Here is a 17,558-nt window from a genome sequence, read left to right as displayed (position 1 = left end):
GGGGACAGCATGCGAGACAGCATGTGAGAGAGCGAGTGAGCTACAACGCGGTGGGGAGCTAGCCCACAGAATGCTGAACAGGGCTTTGCCAGACCGGAACACTGCAGCAGGAATGCAGCACTCTCTTGCACTCATCATCATCACAGGCTAGAGGAGAGTGAGAGAGAGAGGGGGAGATGGAGAGAAAGAGGGAGGAAGATAAGAGTGGGAGGGAGAGAAATAAAGAGAGATGGGGAAAGGTAGGCGGAGAGGAAAATGAGAGAAAAAAGTGCTAGATAGATGCAGTAGAAAGAGCGGGAGGAAGATAAGAAGAGGGAGAGAAACAGAGGCGGAGTAATGTAATGCTGTCGGTGGTGAATGGGGAACAGACGTCACACTGGCTGGCGTAGCTCTGCCGCTGCGACAGAGCAGAGACGGGAGCCTCACCCCCCTCCCCCTCTTGGCCCATAATGCAGCGGTATTTAATGACACATACAGTAATAAACCCATGGAAATAAACTGAGGAAAGGGGTGGAACCATACAGAGAGTGAGGAGGAGAGGACTCAAGGTTTCAGCTTACCTGCTACACGAGTCCACAGAGACAGACAACCTCATAAATGTGTCTGGGATACGCACACAGAGACAGCTTGATTGACACATTACTGTCAGAGCCATCTTTAAATATAGCTGATTACAATACATGTTGGGATATAGCCACTTTAACCTCTACCACTGGGAGATATGCTGTGTCATATCACATTCATACAGTCTCTTTACTCAAATACAGTCTATGCCCTTTACCATGGCAACTAGGCTTGGGAGATATACCATAAACCGGGGTATTTCGAAATACAGACAGTATGATTTTCAATACCGCAAAAAAATATGATACAAAAATGATGTTGGGGGCACCCCCACCACGCAGGTGGCACATGCTACTTCACTGCTTATAACTAAGTAGAAGAAATCTGTGTCAAAGAAATTATATCCAGCTCAGAGCTCCAGCTGTGCATTTGGTTTGCTAACATGCTAGCTAAGTGGCTAGATGTCAAGATCAAGCTTCTCAAAAGACATTCAATCCCTTCCTGGATCAAGATCTCCGTTGCCTAAATTGTTTTGTGCGGTAAAAAAAGAAATAGTGCCCCTTGTGTGCACATTTGGTAATACTTACACCCCGGTATGGTCCAGCAACGGTATAAAAATCTGGATACCACCCAACCATAACGACAACAACCCAACGGGAAGAACAATGAATAAAGGCCTCTATGGGATTAAACTGTCTCCTTTGTATACTTCATAATTTCACCACAGGTAGAAAATAGTCATAGACACTCCGCACAGTTACTAGCATGCTGAAGACAGTGGCTGTAGCCTGACTAGACTTGACCAGTCAGGCTGTGTTTAGACAGGCAGCCCCAATTATTTTATTTTTTTCCCCACTAATTGGTATTTTGACCAATCAGATCAGCTAAAAAAAAAATGTGATTGGTCAAAAGACAAATTAGTGGAAAAAATATCAGAGTTGGGCTGCCTCAGTGATTTTATTTGGCTTCTCCCAGTGCTGAGTAAGTTTGACAGAGAGAGCACATTACTGGGAGGGTGTTACCAAGGGTCTCCAGGTGAGCCGGCACTCTGTGCGTGCACTCTGTATATGTGCGAGTTTGCCATTCCTTGCTGACCTATGGGTCCAGGGAAGGAAACGCGGCGCCAGCTTTAGTGCAACACTGACCTGGCCCACCAGGAAACCAGCTCACAAAGGGTTCAGAGGTAAGGAACGGCCTTGGAATCCGGAACCTTCCCCACCACATTTCTCTGCGTTTCCTCTTTCAACTGAGCAGCTGGACGCAGACTCATTGCCATACACACAGTATGGGAGCGTACGTACGCGCACACACCACACACAAGAGTGTCACCTTTTTTTTATAGAAAGAAACAGTCAGTCAAAGGCAGACTTTCTCTCAAACTGCGACTGTCAAATAGAGACATTCGGTCACAGTTTGAATGAAACAGTATGTCAAAAAAGGCCAGTCAAGGTTAGATAGAGACGGTCCTGAGAGGGTGTTTACAGACGGACAGCCCGGCACGCACACACACTAATACATGATAATATAAAGACTGAACTGTAGATACTGTAAGCTTATGTGTAAACATGGCCTTGACAAAGACATTCAAAACACACATACCGTAAACTTACTTTCTATGGATCCTCTTGTGTTGGGTGCTAAGCAGCTGGTAAATGCAGCCCGTCGGTTTCACTATGGAGCTCCATCCACAAGCCCTACAACCAGAGGAAGAACACAGAGGACAAACATTATGAGTTTCTCATGATTCTACCACAGTAATGATTCATAGCTTCATTTCACCATTGTTGTGCTTGGTATTGACACTTAAGGTCAGTCAACTGACTATGCCTTCAGTGTAAAATTAACCATTGATATTGAGGCATATTGGCTACGAGGTGGTCTGAGAAGTCGGTCAGATATGTGTCACATTTCGTTGCGCCTCAATTGTCTCATGCATGACCAGACAACTTGTTTTTGGCTGGCCCAACAGTGCTCCATTCATTCCATTCTGGCCCTATGTCTAGAGCTGGGAATCGCCAGGGACCTAACAATACAATATTATCACCATACTTAGGTGCCGATACGATATATATCGCGATTCTCACGATTCTATATGTATTGTGATTCGATACTGTCATGTTATTGCAATTTGATGTTCCAAACATATTGCTCACCATATGGTCTACTGCAGAGGGACAAGAGAGAGCCATGAGAAAATTTGTTTTGATCAGACAATGAAAGAAATAAATAAAAGTGCTGAAAACAAAATTGGCTCCCTATTTAAAAAGGAGAACAAGCTATGAAGGAAAAATACTGGTTTTGGTGCAGGTACAGTCAACTAGCGCAAAAAATAATGTTGTGATATTGTCTAAACGATATCAAATCGATACTGGAGTCAAATATCGCTATAATATTGTCAAAAAATTATATATTGCGATACGCAACTGTATACATTTTTTCCCCCATCACTACACACAACGTTGCCTCAATGTTCGACTTAACATGGAATTTCTACTCAAAAGTGTGGGTTATGCCAAGACAGTGATAACGAGGACCTCAGAGAAGTATACTGTAGTGTTGATATTGTCATGGCTGAAGTACATCATCTTTTTACCTAAATGTAACCGCCAATTGACTCTCCTGTTACTACAACGTCAATGTTTCAGATCCCAGCTCGTTGGCAGGTCCTTACAGATATTTCAGACACCCCAAAAGACCTCAAACATTGACCAGGGACAAACCCTCCATTTCACAACCAAATAAAGAAGTAAACAGGCTCGCACGACATGACGACTCACCATTATTTTCAAGCCCCAAACACTCTGAAGTGGCCCTTTCCTCGCTCTGTGTGGTTTCCCTTAAATCATTGAAAACCAAATGGTAAACTGAACATCAGCCACATCCTTCTCGAAGGCGGCCTTGGCCCTCATCCTTTACACGCAAAAACATGCATTTCCCCGTCTACGTCAGCTGAATAGTAGGGAGTATTATTACGCCATTTGCCTAACAATTTAAACTACAACCACTAGCAGAAAGACAGCTTGAGAAAGTACATCAAGTTACTTCTGAAATTGTACCTTTCCATGATTACGCCAATGACATGCCTTAAAGCACAAGTAAAATACAGAGAAAGGCTGTACTAAGGGGACGAGAGCAGGGGAGAAAGAAAGTGTGTTGGGGGAGAGATCATGTAGCATTTCCTTAACTCAACATTTCATGGCCTTAAAATACACGCAGGGTTATTTTGCGCTGGGGCTAGTTTGCACGGGAGCCCATTTCCTGCGAGTGATTAGGGGGGGGGCACACTCAAAGTTCTCGGGTTGTTTTGTCTGCGAGCGAAGTTAAGGAATGCCCAAATTAAACATGCTGAACAAGACGCCCTAAGGAGGTACGAAGGCGGGAGGGTGGAGTACAACATGAAAAAAAAAATAGAACACCAAATAGATGTCATTTGCAGGCGATTTACAAACCGCAAGTGCATGCCTCCTGCTCGTATTTGCATTCCATCAGATAGGGAAGTTGGACAGCAATGTTGTACCATATTGATAAAGCTATGTGCCCTGAAGGCAAGCAGCCTGCGAGCTCCTTCATTTCACTCAAAACCTGAAGGGCTTGTTGTAATGCGCTATTATAATATCCCAAGATGAAAAGTAACCCTCAAGTCTTCTTCTCTTCCAAAAGGCTCGGCTTTTGTTTCCGCACTGTACGCCCAAACATAGGGAAGAGAGCGAATCTCAACAAATAAAAGTACAGTACTTTCAATTCACATCGTGATCACCAACAGCAGTAATACTAGCCTACTGCTATTGCTGCTCCATTTCATTTCAAAATACTTACAGTACATTCCCCAGGCCAATGCACTCAGGGTGACTAACTTGGGTAAAAAAAAAAAGGTATTTCTTGGACTTTACCAACAATTCAGAATTGATTGGTATTGCTTTCTTATAAAGGAATGCTGCCCATTCAGGGATTTTGTATTTGGCATGTCTGGGGGACCAGATGTCTCTTAGACCTCCAGCTCGGAGGGAGAGCAGATAAAACAGTACTTTAACTGCATTCTTTCATGGCCGAGAGCTGGGGCCCACCTATCCACACCCATCCTCAGACCAGCATGAGGGGAGGAGAGGGAAATGAAGGGAGAGGAAAAGGGGAGGAGGGAGCGAGAGACGGAGAAAGGGAAGAAAAAAAATTAAGAAAAAAGGGGAGGATGTGAAAAAGGGGATAGTTACAAAAAAGTTGGTCGGTCCATGTGGGTGGGTGAACAGTCACTGTGCCCTTGTTTGACCAGGGAGGGGAAAAAACATGCCTCTGCGTGCCAGATGTGAGTTATCAATGTAATCAATGGCACCAACACAGTCAAATTAAAATATGTCTGTCACTGAGGGAAGGAACGAGGATGCTGAGTATAGCAGCATGCCACAGTTGGAAAATGAGAATGAGCAAACTGTGGCTCAATTAAGTAACTGAATCCAACGTGTAGAACCATGACAGGGCATTGTTCAGTTCACAGCAAAGGGGAGGAGGGACAGCTTGACAAATAAATCCAGAACCACACACACATACAAAAAAAAGACCAGAATGTTGGATCATAAAAAAGCCTGGTATTCCAGAACACAAATGAGCTAGTCAGGTCTGGGAGTGTTAAGGATTCCTATGGGGCAGGAGCTAGCTACCGTGGTAGCCAGGCCTTCCTGGAGCCTTATTACTCAGGACAAAGGCAGGCCCATGTCACAGAGGCGGGGAGGGAGAGGCAGGAATGCCAGACGACGAAGTGCCTGACATATCCTAATATGGGTGTATGCAGGTGCAATTAAACAATCATAACGACACACTGTGTAAATCACCTTGTGACATGACGAAAGTTGGCTACTGTACAGGGAAAGTGGCGATGGTGAGCATTTCATGAAACCCATTAGAAAGACGGTGGAGAAAACACTCAAATGCTCTCACAACTCTTTGGGATTCTCAATTACTTTTCTTTGTAGTGCAGGACAAGGCTTCAATCTGTGTATGGGAAACCAACCCTATAACAGAGATTTCACACTTAACTCTGTCAAGTAGGACGTTTAAGCATAATATGGAACTTAAACAGCAAATGTGACGTGATGCGAGTGAGCTACCGATGAGCATGGGGAAAAAAAGAAGGGGGTGAAGGAGTGGTATATGAGAGGAAGCATGAGGGCCCTCCAGATGGCGGGAGAGTGATGCCTCACACATGGACCATGTGTTGCCTCAGCAGACCCCTTCGCCAGAACGGGCCAAAGTCAACACAGCACTCCAACCAGAGAAGTTGGAGAGAACGGATCAAACAGTGACGACGGCCCTATTTCTGTCCCCCAACGCCTGGATACAGCAAGACCCTGCGACTTGAAAACAAGCCAGCAGCCTCAAAATATTCATTTAAAACAGAGCTAAAAATAAATAAAAAAAAAGTGTGGTTCACCAACCATTCTATTTTTATGGCTATTTAGCTTGCGCTGCGAGACTGCTCGCATGAGGAGTTTCAAAAGCAATGGGCTGGCTGGAAAGAAAGAAACCCAACCCACTCGTTACACGCTGGCCCTTTTCAACGCGCTGATGGAGTTCGAGATGAGTCGTCTCGAAAATAACACAGAGGGGGGGAAAAAAGCGACGTATGGGCACGCCATTGACGAAAGCTTCCACCCATACACATTAGCGCTTATGCGTCAGAAGAAAATAGGAGTACCCTCAGAGTTGAGGGGGGAGTTAAAGGGGGTTGGGTAACCGTAGCGTCTGAAAATTCCTTACCCTGAGAACATGAATATTTTCTGATCACAAGAAATTATCTGGAGAAGGAATTTTATTTTGAAAGACGCCTGTTCGATCCCAGGTGGAAGAGAGACGGGTGCAGGGATTGTACATGTAGGCTCTACGTTACAGTGCTGGAGGGAGAACGACAGAAATACAGGTCCACATCCATTATCCCACAGGATTGCCGTACCACATCAACAAGAGTCATCCCTGTCCAGCCAGCAGCAAACATAATTGACAAGGCTAGTTTTACACAGTTCACATTCAGACTAGAAGAAAGATGTGTCAGTCCGTTCAAACCAACCTGAAACGTCCCAACCCTTTAGAGCCAGTACAAGACCCTTAAAGAGCAACTCTGCCACTTTCCAACCTCATATTCATCATCTCCAGCACCAAACCAGTGGCTACATATGTTTTACCCAATGACATCAACAAAAGTTAAACATTTTAACAGCGATTTTCAAACCCTGAGATCTCAGTGAAGTGGGGAGCAAGAAAATACCCTCGCCAAAAAAAGCGTTAAACAAATCAAAATATATTTCAGATTCTTCAAAGTAAAGTAGCCACTCTTGGCATTCTCTCAACCAGCTTCACTTGGAATGCTTTTCCAACAGCATATGTGGAGTTCACACATGTGGTGAGCACTTGTTGGCTGCTTTTCCGTCACTCTGCGGTCCAACTCATCCCAAACCATCTCAATTGGGTTGAGGTCGGGTGATTGTGGAGGCCAGGTCATCTGATGCAGCACTCCATCGCTCCTTCTTTGTCAAATAGCCCTTACACAGCCTGGAGGTGTGTTGGGTCATTGTCCTGTTGAAAAACAAATGATAGTCCCACTAAGCGCAAACCAGATGGGATGGCATATCGCTGCAAAATGCTGTGGTAGCCATGCTGGTTACGTGTGCCTTACATTCTAAATAAATCACTGACAGTGTCACCAGCAAAGCACCCCCACATCCTCACACCACCTCCTCCATGTTTCAGTGTGAACCACACATGCGGAGATCATCTGTCACCTACTCTGCATCTTACAAAGACACGGGTTGGAACCAAAAATCACACATTTGGACTCCAGACCAAAGGACAAATTTCCACCAGTCTAATGGCCATTGCTTGTGTTTCTTGTCCCAAGCAAGTCTCTTCTTCTTCCACCTTTAGTGGTGGTTACTTTGCAGAAATTTCACCATGAAGGCCTGATTCACGCAGTCTCCTCTGAACAGTTGATGTTGAGATGTGTTTGTTACTTGAACCCTGAAGCATTTATTTGTGCTGCAATTTCTGATGCTGGTAACGCTAATGAACGTATCCTCTGCAGCAGAGGTAATTCTGGGTCTTCCTTTCCTGCGGCGATCCTCATGAGAGCCAGGTTCATCATAGCGCTTGATGGTTTTTGCGACTGCACTTTTCCTCGTTGATGACCTTCATGTCTTAAAGTAATGGACTGTCATTTATCTTTGCTTATTTGAGCTGCTCTTGCCATAATATGGACTTGGTCTTTTACCAAATAGGGCTATCTTCTGTATACCACCCCTACCTTGTCACAACACAACTGATTGGTTTAAACACAAGGAAAGAAACTGCACAAATTAACTTGTTAAGGCACACCCGTTAATGAAATGCATTCCAGGTGACTACCTCATGAAGCTGGTTGAGAGAATCCCAAGAGTGTGCAAAGCTGTCATTAAGACAAAGGGTGGCTACTTTGAATAATCTCAAATATATTTTGATTTGTTGAACACTTTTTGGATACTGCATGATTCCATGTGTTATTTCACAGTTTTGATGTCTTCACTTATTCTACAATGTAGAAAATAGTAAAAAGAAAAGAAAAACCCTAGAATGAGCAGGTGTGTCCAAACTTTTGACTGGTACTGTAGGTAGACATTGGTTTGGCGCTGGAGATAATGAATGAGGTAGAAAAGTGGCAGAGTTGCTCTTTCACCTTGCTAGCCTCCGAAGACTTGGATACATGATCTGGAGTAGGAGTATTACAAATGACAAGAATAGGGAAAGCACCATATTTTCTTTGAAGTGTTCTGTTACTTCTGCCCCCCCTCCCCCCCTCCACCCTCCCGGCAACCAGCACAAACCATGGCACTGCCTGCCTGCGAACCAACAGAGGCAGTGGATTTATGAAACCAGTTATGGGGGTGGATGTTGATACAGGTGTCTGTGTCATCCCTCTCCCACCCTCCTGCTCTCTCCCCCCCCCCTTTCGTTCTCTCTATCTGCAGGGTCGGGCCAGAAGAGGGATTTCTGTCATTCAGCCAGACTAAGCCGGCTTCCAGAAGCGCTCCCTCGCTTTCTCCCTCTTTCACACGCATGTGTTACAGTGCGACTGACACACACACGGCCCGATAGGGATGTGTAAAACACGCAGGGTGGTTGCCACGGCAACGTGAGCCAACGGGTCATAAACACCCCCTCTTCCTGGATCCCAAGGCTGGACGGAGGCCACGGCTGTTATCTCAGGGGCCGAGTGACATCACTCAATGAGGACTCATTCACATGCAGTCCAGCAGCTCTCCCTCCTTCCTGCTCCCCGTTCGGCTGATAACAGAGAGGACCTGAGGAAGAGTGGGTGTAAGACCAAGACGGTATGTTTACCTGGGGCTTTTGTTGGCTTACAGTGTCTTCAGAAAGTATTCACACCCCTTTACTTTTTATACATTTTGTTGTGTTACAGCTTGAATTTAAAATCAATTAAATTGAGATTTTGTGTTACGGACCCACACACAATACCCCATGTCAAATTGGAATTCATTTTGACAAATGAAAAGCTGAAATGTCTTTCGTCAATAAGTATTCAACACATTTGTTATGGCAATCCTAAAAAAGAGCAGGAGTAAAAATGTTCTTAACAAGACACATATGTTGCATGGACTCCCTCTATGTGCAACCATAGTGGTTAACATGATCTTTGAATGACTACCTTATCTCTGTACCCCACACATATAGATAATTGTAACAATTAATTTCAAACACAGATTCAACCACAAAACCAGGGAGGTTTTCCAATGCCTTGCAAAGGGCACCTACTGGTAGATGGATAAAAATATATAAAACAGACATTGAATATCCTTTTGAGCATGGTGATGTTATGAATTACACTTTGGATGGTGTATCAATACACTCAGTCACTATAAAGATACAGGTGTCCTTCCTAACTCAGTTGCCAGAGAAGAAGGAAACAGTTCAGGGATTTCACCATGAGGCCAGTGGTGACTTTAAAACGGTTACAGAGTTTAATGGCTGTGATAGGAGAAAACTGCGGATGGATCAACAAATCATATTTTATTCGTCACATGCGCCGAATACAACAGGTGAAGATAGACCTTACAGTGAAAAGCTTACTTACCAAGCCCCAAACCAACATTGCAGTTTAAAAAAAATCAGAATAAGAACAGTGTAGTTACTCCACAATACTAACCTAAATGACAGAGTGAAAAGAAGGAAGCCTGTACAGAATAAAAATATTCCAGAACATGCATCCTGTTTGCAATAAGGCACTAAAATAAAACTGCACAAAATTTGGCTAAGAAATTAACATTTTATCCTCAATACTAAGCGTTATGTTTGGCGCAAATCCAACATCACTGAATACTACTTCATATTTTCAAGTATGGTGATGCATGCATTATGTTATGATTGTCATCGGCAAGAACTAGGAAGTTTTTTCAGAATAAAAATAAATGGATTATCACAGTCAAAATCCAGAGGAAAACCTGGTTCAGTCTGCTTTCCAACAGACACTGGGAGACAAATTCACCTTTCAGCAGGACAATAACCTAAAACACAAGGCCAAATATACAATGGAGTTGCTTACCAAGACAACATTGAATGTTCCTGAGTGGACTAGTTACAGTTGATTTAAAATCTACTTGAAAATCTATGGCAAGACTTGAAAATGGCAATGATCGACAACAAACTTGACTGCGCTTGAACAATTTTTTAAATAATAATTTAGTACAATCCAGGTGTGCAAAGCGCTTAGAAACTTACCCAGAAAGACAGCTGTAATCACTGCCAAAGGAGATTATAACATGTATTAACTCAAGGGGCTAATTTTCATACATTTTTTACAAATGTAAAAAATTTTCCTCCACTTTGACAGAATATTTTGTGTAGATCGTTGACAAAACAATTACAATTCATTTTTATCAAATCAAGGGGTGTGAATACTTTGAAGGCACTGTACGCCATATAAATAAAATGACCAGATTCTATTTATATGGGCTTACTTGGCTATAGCAGGCAGGGCTCTCTCTGTGGCTAAATTATAATGAGGTGGGTTGGTTGATAGTTGCTCCAGGTTGTTAACCAGATGCCCTCTCGCTCTCTCAAACACCAAATACACTAATCACAGCCCACTCTCTTCTTCTCTCCAATCCTCCCTCTTTCCCGCTGGTGAAGACTAGAATGCAGCTGCCCAAAAAGTAAAAAAACTAAACATAGCAGCAAGGCATGGAACGAGTTGTGGAACCGCCAAGAATGGAAAATTACACATTTTACCCACGTCTCTCCCTATCCATCACCATCCATCCTCACCTCACACATTTTGAAGCGCGAGTACAATCTCGAGGCACCTCTGGCAAAGTCAGTCAACCACACATTTGCTGTCAATGTCTTCTCAGAGTTCCTAAGAAAGCACAGCAGCAGCTAGCTAGCGCTGTAAGAGACCGAACTCCAACACGAGCCCCCAGATGAACTCCTGGCGAGGTTGGACCGACCTGCCCTCTGCCAACAGCAGGCACGGAGAACTAAAAACAGAGGACCATCTCGCCCGAAAAGGCAGCAGAAAGTAAGAGACCAAATATCGTTTTGGAACATTTGCCTAGCTCAAATACCATGGTGCGGGAGTTGAAAGAGACCAATTACAATACTCAAAATGGTATCGTGCTCCGTGTAGAGCTGAGTGATATGGACAAAAATCCATATCGCGATAAATTGCCTGAATTGATGCGATAACAAATAGAACGATAACTTTATAACGTTGTGCACCAGTTTTTAAAATGATTATCCTTTAAACTACTAATGGTTGAAGTCATCTATTGTCCTATTAACAACCACCCATATCAGCAAACGTATATCATTTCAATCTTCACATTTCTCTAGTACAGGCTACTTATCGTAATGAACGTTATCAGCGAAAATGCCTTTGATAAGTGATCAGTATGGTTGGTGTCGATCATTTTCGGTTTATCGTCCCAGCTCTAGGTCAGAGTATAAACTGTAAAATTCTAGTGAGAGAGGCCCCAAATAATACAAATCTCTTTTCTAATTTTCCTTTCTGGTGGAGTAGCTTCAGCATGGAGCCGGTGTGTGTGTGTGTGTGTGTGTGTGTGTCTCTGAGGCACACAGTCATGGAGCAGTGACTGTTTGATGAGGAACATTATCATAGTGACATCATGGGCTGGATAGAAGTAGTCTATCATCTTCAGAACTAAATAATTGCATTGTCTCATAAAATAGAAAAATAAATAATATTGTTCGTTCTAGGTATTATAAAGCTGTGATTGATAATAGCCTATTCAAATAATATTTTGAATGGAACTTGGCATTTGATCGGGAGAAAGCCATGCATAAAACGATGACGCATAGCCTTCATATAGCCTCTCGAATGGAGAGAGAAGGGAATATAGGCTAAGTTATGACATTTTTACAGCCAAACACAAGGTAGTTAAGGAGTGTCCATTATAATAGGTTTAGACTATTGCCTAAAGCCCATGCATCCGACAGATAGAAACGATATCTGACTGGACATTGGTGGAATTCTCCATTCTTTCTGGCCTACATTCCTCTATTGTGTTCTGTATCACATATTTATTGAAATAGACTAAAGCAAATAGGACTAGGCATATTACTTGGAGTGTCACTTGTGTGCTGGGAGACGCCGTTCTTTATTGTGGGGCGCCAGCCAAGTTCAAATAGGCTGAACCGTCACCTGTCACATCACGATGTCATCCCCATCGATAGACGATGTCTGTCAATCATAGTCGATAGACGATGCTATCGTAATGTCGCCCAACCTTACACACAATGTTAAGGACATTAATAACAAGTTTCTATCCATACATCCCTTTTAAGGATAAACGGTTCAGATTTCTCTTTTCAATAACTTCCAAAAATACTACTGGAACAAGCTGAAAAGGAGGGTGGACTCCTCGTGTGAAAAACAGCTGAAAGGGACACGTCGGGAGCTGCAGATAATGGGTGAGAAATGTTTTGGTTTTTATTGCCCTTTTAAAATGCACCAACACAGAAAAATCTAAAAAATAAACGGGTCATCATGTAAGCAGGAAACGTATTATATTCTGGTGTCGCAGCAAGATCAACAAAATGTCTGTTTCAATGATAAAGAAATGGAGGATTGCTAAACAGGCCAAATTAAAGTTTACCCCCTTCTGAACATTCCTTACTTTCTAAATGCCTTCGCATGGTTTACAGGTCGGTTCATTTAGGCTATGATGGAGGATATAGCAGGCTTTGGAGGTCCATAAATATGAACTACCGGGGCAACGAAATGTGTTGTAAATCTGATGCGTGAGCCTCAATTTTTGGATAATAAACGATTTCAGATATAGGTGCCAAAAAAGATGCCTGAGAAACTGAGGCAATATGTTTTAATCACCTCTGTACCCTCCTTGTACTGACCAAAAAGTAGGCCTTAAAAGAACTTACACTAAAAACAGTAACAAACAAGTGAGGTGGAGGTAGAGACCAAAAGAAAGACCAAGCAGCAGTAGGCTTACAGCTAGTGGATCATATGGGTAAATAATCCAGAAAGGTATGTTTTACAACCTCTGTTCTGACCAATTCCCCACATTCAAGCACATCACACCTGTTATGCTAGCCGTTAACGCTCTGTCTGTCAAAAGCTTGTATCGATTCACAATACAAACTTGGAAGCCATGGAGAGATTTTCCCAAGGGCACCTTCTTACGGGAAACGGAAAGGCTACAAAGTGCAGGGTGTGAAAATGAAGTATTTATTGGCTCAAGTGGTTTCTTACCTTCCCCCTCAGAGAGGTAGGTAGGTTTAGGCCAATTTAGCAAAGCCAGCTAATGCTAACAGTTTAGTCAGACAGACAGCCTGTCATCTACAAAGGCAATAAATGATTTACTATTACAATTGGGCACACTCAAATAGAGCCTTTTATTTGAGCCATGAGGTTGCTCATAATTATAAGGGAGGACAACAGTTATCTGCCAAAGCTTAGTATTAACATACTGGGTTGCTAGCTTGTCACACAAGAGTAAGAAAGAGGCACATGTATACTAGGGCTGGGAATTGCTAGGGACCTCACGATACAATATCGCTATTCTTTAGGTGCTGATACGATATACATTATGATTCTCACGATTCTATATGTATTGTGATTTGATACTGTGATTTTATTGCGATCCAATGTTCCAAATATAGTGCTCACAGTAGGACAAGAGAGCCATGAGAAAACGAGTTTGGATCAGTCATGGAAATAAAAGCGCAGAAAACAAATCGTCTCCCTATTTAGAAAAGGAGAAGCAGCTATGAACAGAAAATACTAGAGTTTTGGTGCAGGTACAGCTAATTAGCTCAAAAACAATTTTGTGATGGTAAAAACAATATGATATATAGTCAAAAATAATATCCAGAAATGTAACTATCGACACCCCCCCCCCCCCCGAACTAATGTGTACGAGGAACTTGACATGTAGTAGTTCTGATCCAGTTGAATTCCAGGAACAGGCACTTTAAAATATATATATATATATATTTTTTAATTAAACCTTTATTTAACTAGGCAAGTCAGTTAAGAACAAAGTCTTATTTACAATGACGGCCGGGGGGGCAGAACAACATATTTTTACCTTGTCAGCTCTGGGATTCAATCTAGCAACCTTTCGGTTACTGGCCCAACGCTCTAACCACCAGGCTACCTGCCGCCCCACTTACATTGAGAAAAGAGTTCATTGATCAACTGGTCAGATCAACTTGTTGATTCATCATGATCCTTGTGGTCCCAGAGCTCTGACTATATTGACAGTAACTGACGTCACAAAGCCACGTGCTCCATCAAAGCAGGCCACCAAGAAAACGCTGCTCGTCGCTCCTCAAAGTCATTTCCCTCCCTATCCACAATCACCTGCTGCTTGGGTGAGCATCAATCCCCCATCAGTGGGTTGAATGAGATTTGCCAGATCCAATCGGAACGTCCAATAATGAGCAGCCCATGCATGTTTTAACACAAACGAGGCCAAAGTCACCGCAAAAAGGACATGCCAACACAAAGCCACTTACGACTCAATCATGTTGTCCCCTTAGCCGTATTGTACCTTTTATCTTGCCACACACACACACACACACACACACACACCTCGCCGCTTGTGGCACTCAAACCAAAATGTTTCAGTTCCAAAGGGTTGGATGGCTAAATTAACTTACACCAAATGAAACTCAAGTCCCCCCTGGGCCTTACGTCACAGCCCTGTTAAATTTTAAAAATGCTACAGCATGACAGTGACAGGCGACCTAGATTAAGCCATAACGCAAAGCTACACCACGAGAGGCAATCTATTGTGTCCCTCATAGGAATATTGGGTCGTTCCATTTGATTTCAATGACTTGACCACAACCGTTTTGATTTGAACAACAAACAACAACTTTCTATACATATTTGTCCATGGTAGAAGTGGTCAGAAAGTAACTTTTTCTGAATGCCAAAATATTTAGGAGATAGAAGTGCTCAAAGTTGACCCATTTTCATACCCCACCCTACCATGAGGCATCCATGTCTTCATCACTGGAAAAGATACACTTCTGAGTTTGATGTCATTTAAAAAGCTTACAAACAGGGTTGTCAACCTATTTTATACATTTATTTTTTTAAAAGCTTTATGAAATAGTCATTTTTAAACATTAAATGTCAATTATCCCCGCATATGTTGTAGCTTAGATCCTATATTAAATCATCTGAGGTGTGTGTTGTACCCGCCACCAGTTGAGACACAGCATGCTCTTAAATACAGGGTGGGTGTCATATTTTGGCTGATAAATGTACTAAAAATGGGAATACAATTTAAAAATGTCATCTTTCAAAAAGGTAGCACAAAGAAGGTTGGAGATCCACACATCGGAGAATGTTGACTTGGATGGGAAGATCAGATCTATACTGTCAACCTTCCATAGGAAACCTACTGAAATATAGAAAATAGAAATTCCCCTTTTAAGTTGACATTTGACAGTGGGTGGACCGGCGGCCATCTTTGTGGTAGTAAGTAATTAGAAGTAAACATTACTATTCAATTTCCATGTACCAGTTATGTACCAGTTAAATTGCTGTGGTTCTAAGGGATATGTCCATTATATCAATTATACACTATACAGTTGAAGTCGGAAGTTTTACATACACCTTAGCCAAATATATTTAAACTTAGTTTTTCACATTTCCTGACATTTAATCCTAGTAAAACTTCCCTGTTTTAGGTCAGTTAGGATCACCACTTTATTTTAAGAATGTGAAATGTCAGAATAATAGTAGAGAGAATTATTTATTTCCGTTTTTATTTCTTTCATCACATTCCCAGTGGGTCAGAAGTTTGCATACACTCAATTAGTATTTGGTAGCATCAAACGTTTCAGGGAGCCTTCCACAAGCTGCCCACAATCATTTGGGTGAATTTTGGCCCATTCCTCCTGACAGAGCTGGTGTAACTGAGTCAGGTTTGTAGGCTTCCTTGCTCACACACGCTTTTTCAGTTCAGCCCACAAAAGTTTTATAGGATTGAGGTCAGGGTTTGTGATGGCCACTCCAATACCTTGACTTTGTTGTATGCTTCATACTTTGGAAGTATGCTTGGGGTCATTGTCCATTTGGAAGACCCATTTTTTTATTTTACCTTTATTTAACCAGGCAAGTCAGTTAAGAACAAATTCTTATTTTCAATGACGGCCTGGGAACAGTGGGTTAACTGCCTGTTCAGGGGCAGAACGACAGATTTGTACCTTGTCAGCTCGGGGGTTTGAACTCGCAACCTTCCGGTTACTAGTCCAACGCTCTAATCACTAGGCTACCCTGCCGCCCCATTTGCAACCAAGCTTTAACTTCCTTACTGATGTCTTGAGATGTTGCTTCAATATATATTGTTCTGGGATTGATTTGCACTTTACGTTACGTTACGTTTACGTTAATCTCTAGGAGACAGAATGCGTCTCCTTCCTGAGCGGTATGACGGCTGCGTTGTCCCATGGTGTTTATACTTGCATACTATTGTTGGTATAGATGAAAGTCCTACCTTCAGGCGTTTGGAAACTGCTCCCAAGGATGAACCAGACTTGGAGGTCAAAAATGTTTTTCCTAGGTCTTGGCTGATTTCTTTTGATTTTCCCATGATGTCAAGCAAAGAGGCACTGAGTTTGAAGGTAGGCCTTGAAATACAGCCACATCTCCATTAGACTCAAATTATGTCAATTAGCCTATCAGAAGCTTCTAGAACGATCATTTTCGGGAATTTCCAAACTGTTTAAAGGCACAGTCAACTTAGTCAATGTGAACTTCTGACCCGCTGGATTTGTGATACTGTGAATTATAAGTGAAATAATCTATCTGGAAACAATTGTTGGAAAAATGACTTGTGTCATGCACAAAGTAGATGTCCTAACCAACTTGCCAAAACTATAGTTTGTTCACAAGAGTGGTTGAAAAACGTGGAGTGGTTGAAAAACGAGTTTTAATGACTCCAACCTAAGTGTATGTAAACTTTTGACTTCAACTGTATATACAAAAGTATGTGGACAACCCTTCAAATGAGTGGATTCAGTTATTTCAGCCACACCCGTTGCTGACAGGTGTATAACATCGAGCACAGAGCCATGCATTCTCAAAAGAAAAACATTATGATGGTTTTCATCAAACACCACAACAACATTTTCAGTCACATCCTTGTATGAAGGACAAGTCGATTGACAGGTAAATGTCAAGCCCTGCATGTTTTTGTTCGAAAGTCTCAAAGAACGTTACCTTCCCCAATACATAGTGCCAACTGTAAAGTTTGGTGGAGGAGGAATTATGTTCTGGGGCTATTTTTCCTGGTTCGGGCTGGGCCCCTTAGTTTCAGTGAAGGGAAATCTTAAAGCTACAGCATACAGTGGGGCAAAAAAGTATTTAGTCAGCCACCAATTGTGCAAGTTCTCCCACTTAAAAAGATGAGGCCTGTAATTTTCATTATTGGTACACTTCAACTATGACAGACAAAATGAGAGAA

General features: G+C 42.4%; 1 protein-coding gene across 2 annotated transcripts in view; it reads right to left on the bottom strand.

Annotated features, from left to right (window-relative positions):
* Positions 1 to 17,558, bottom strand: part of luzp1 (leucine zipper protein 1) — a 75,425-nt gene that overhangs the window by 46,520 nt on the left and 11,347 nt on the right. Inside the window, exon 2 of one of the 2 annotated variants that reach the window (XM_021584418.3) lies at positions 2,175 to 2,258. The gene's annotated coding sequence lies outside the window, so the exon portion shown is untranslated. Of the gene's footprint in view, positions 1 to 2,163; positions 2,259 to 17,558 lie in introns of both variants that reach the window. The other variant, XM_021584419.3, reaches the window with a different exon arrangement.

The sequence above is a fragment of the Oncorhynchus mykiss genome, chromosome 25 (genome assembly GCF_057628025.1).
Source record: "Oncorhynchus mykiss isolate SJ-2025 chromosome 25, ASM5762802v1, whole genome shotgun sequence".
Lineage (NCBI taxonomy): Eukaryota > Metazoa > Chordata > Actinopteri > Salmoniformes > Salmonidae > Oncorhynchus > Oncorhynchus mykiss.
Note: the sequence above shows the minus strand (reverse complement) of the source record. Positions and strands in the feature narration are given on the sequence as shown.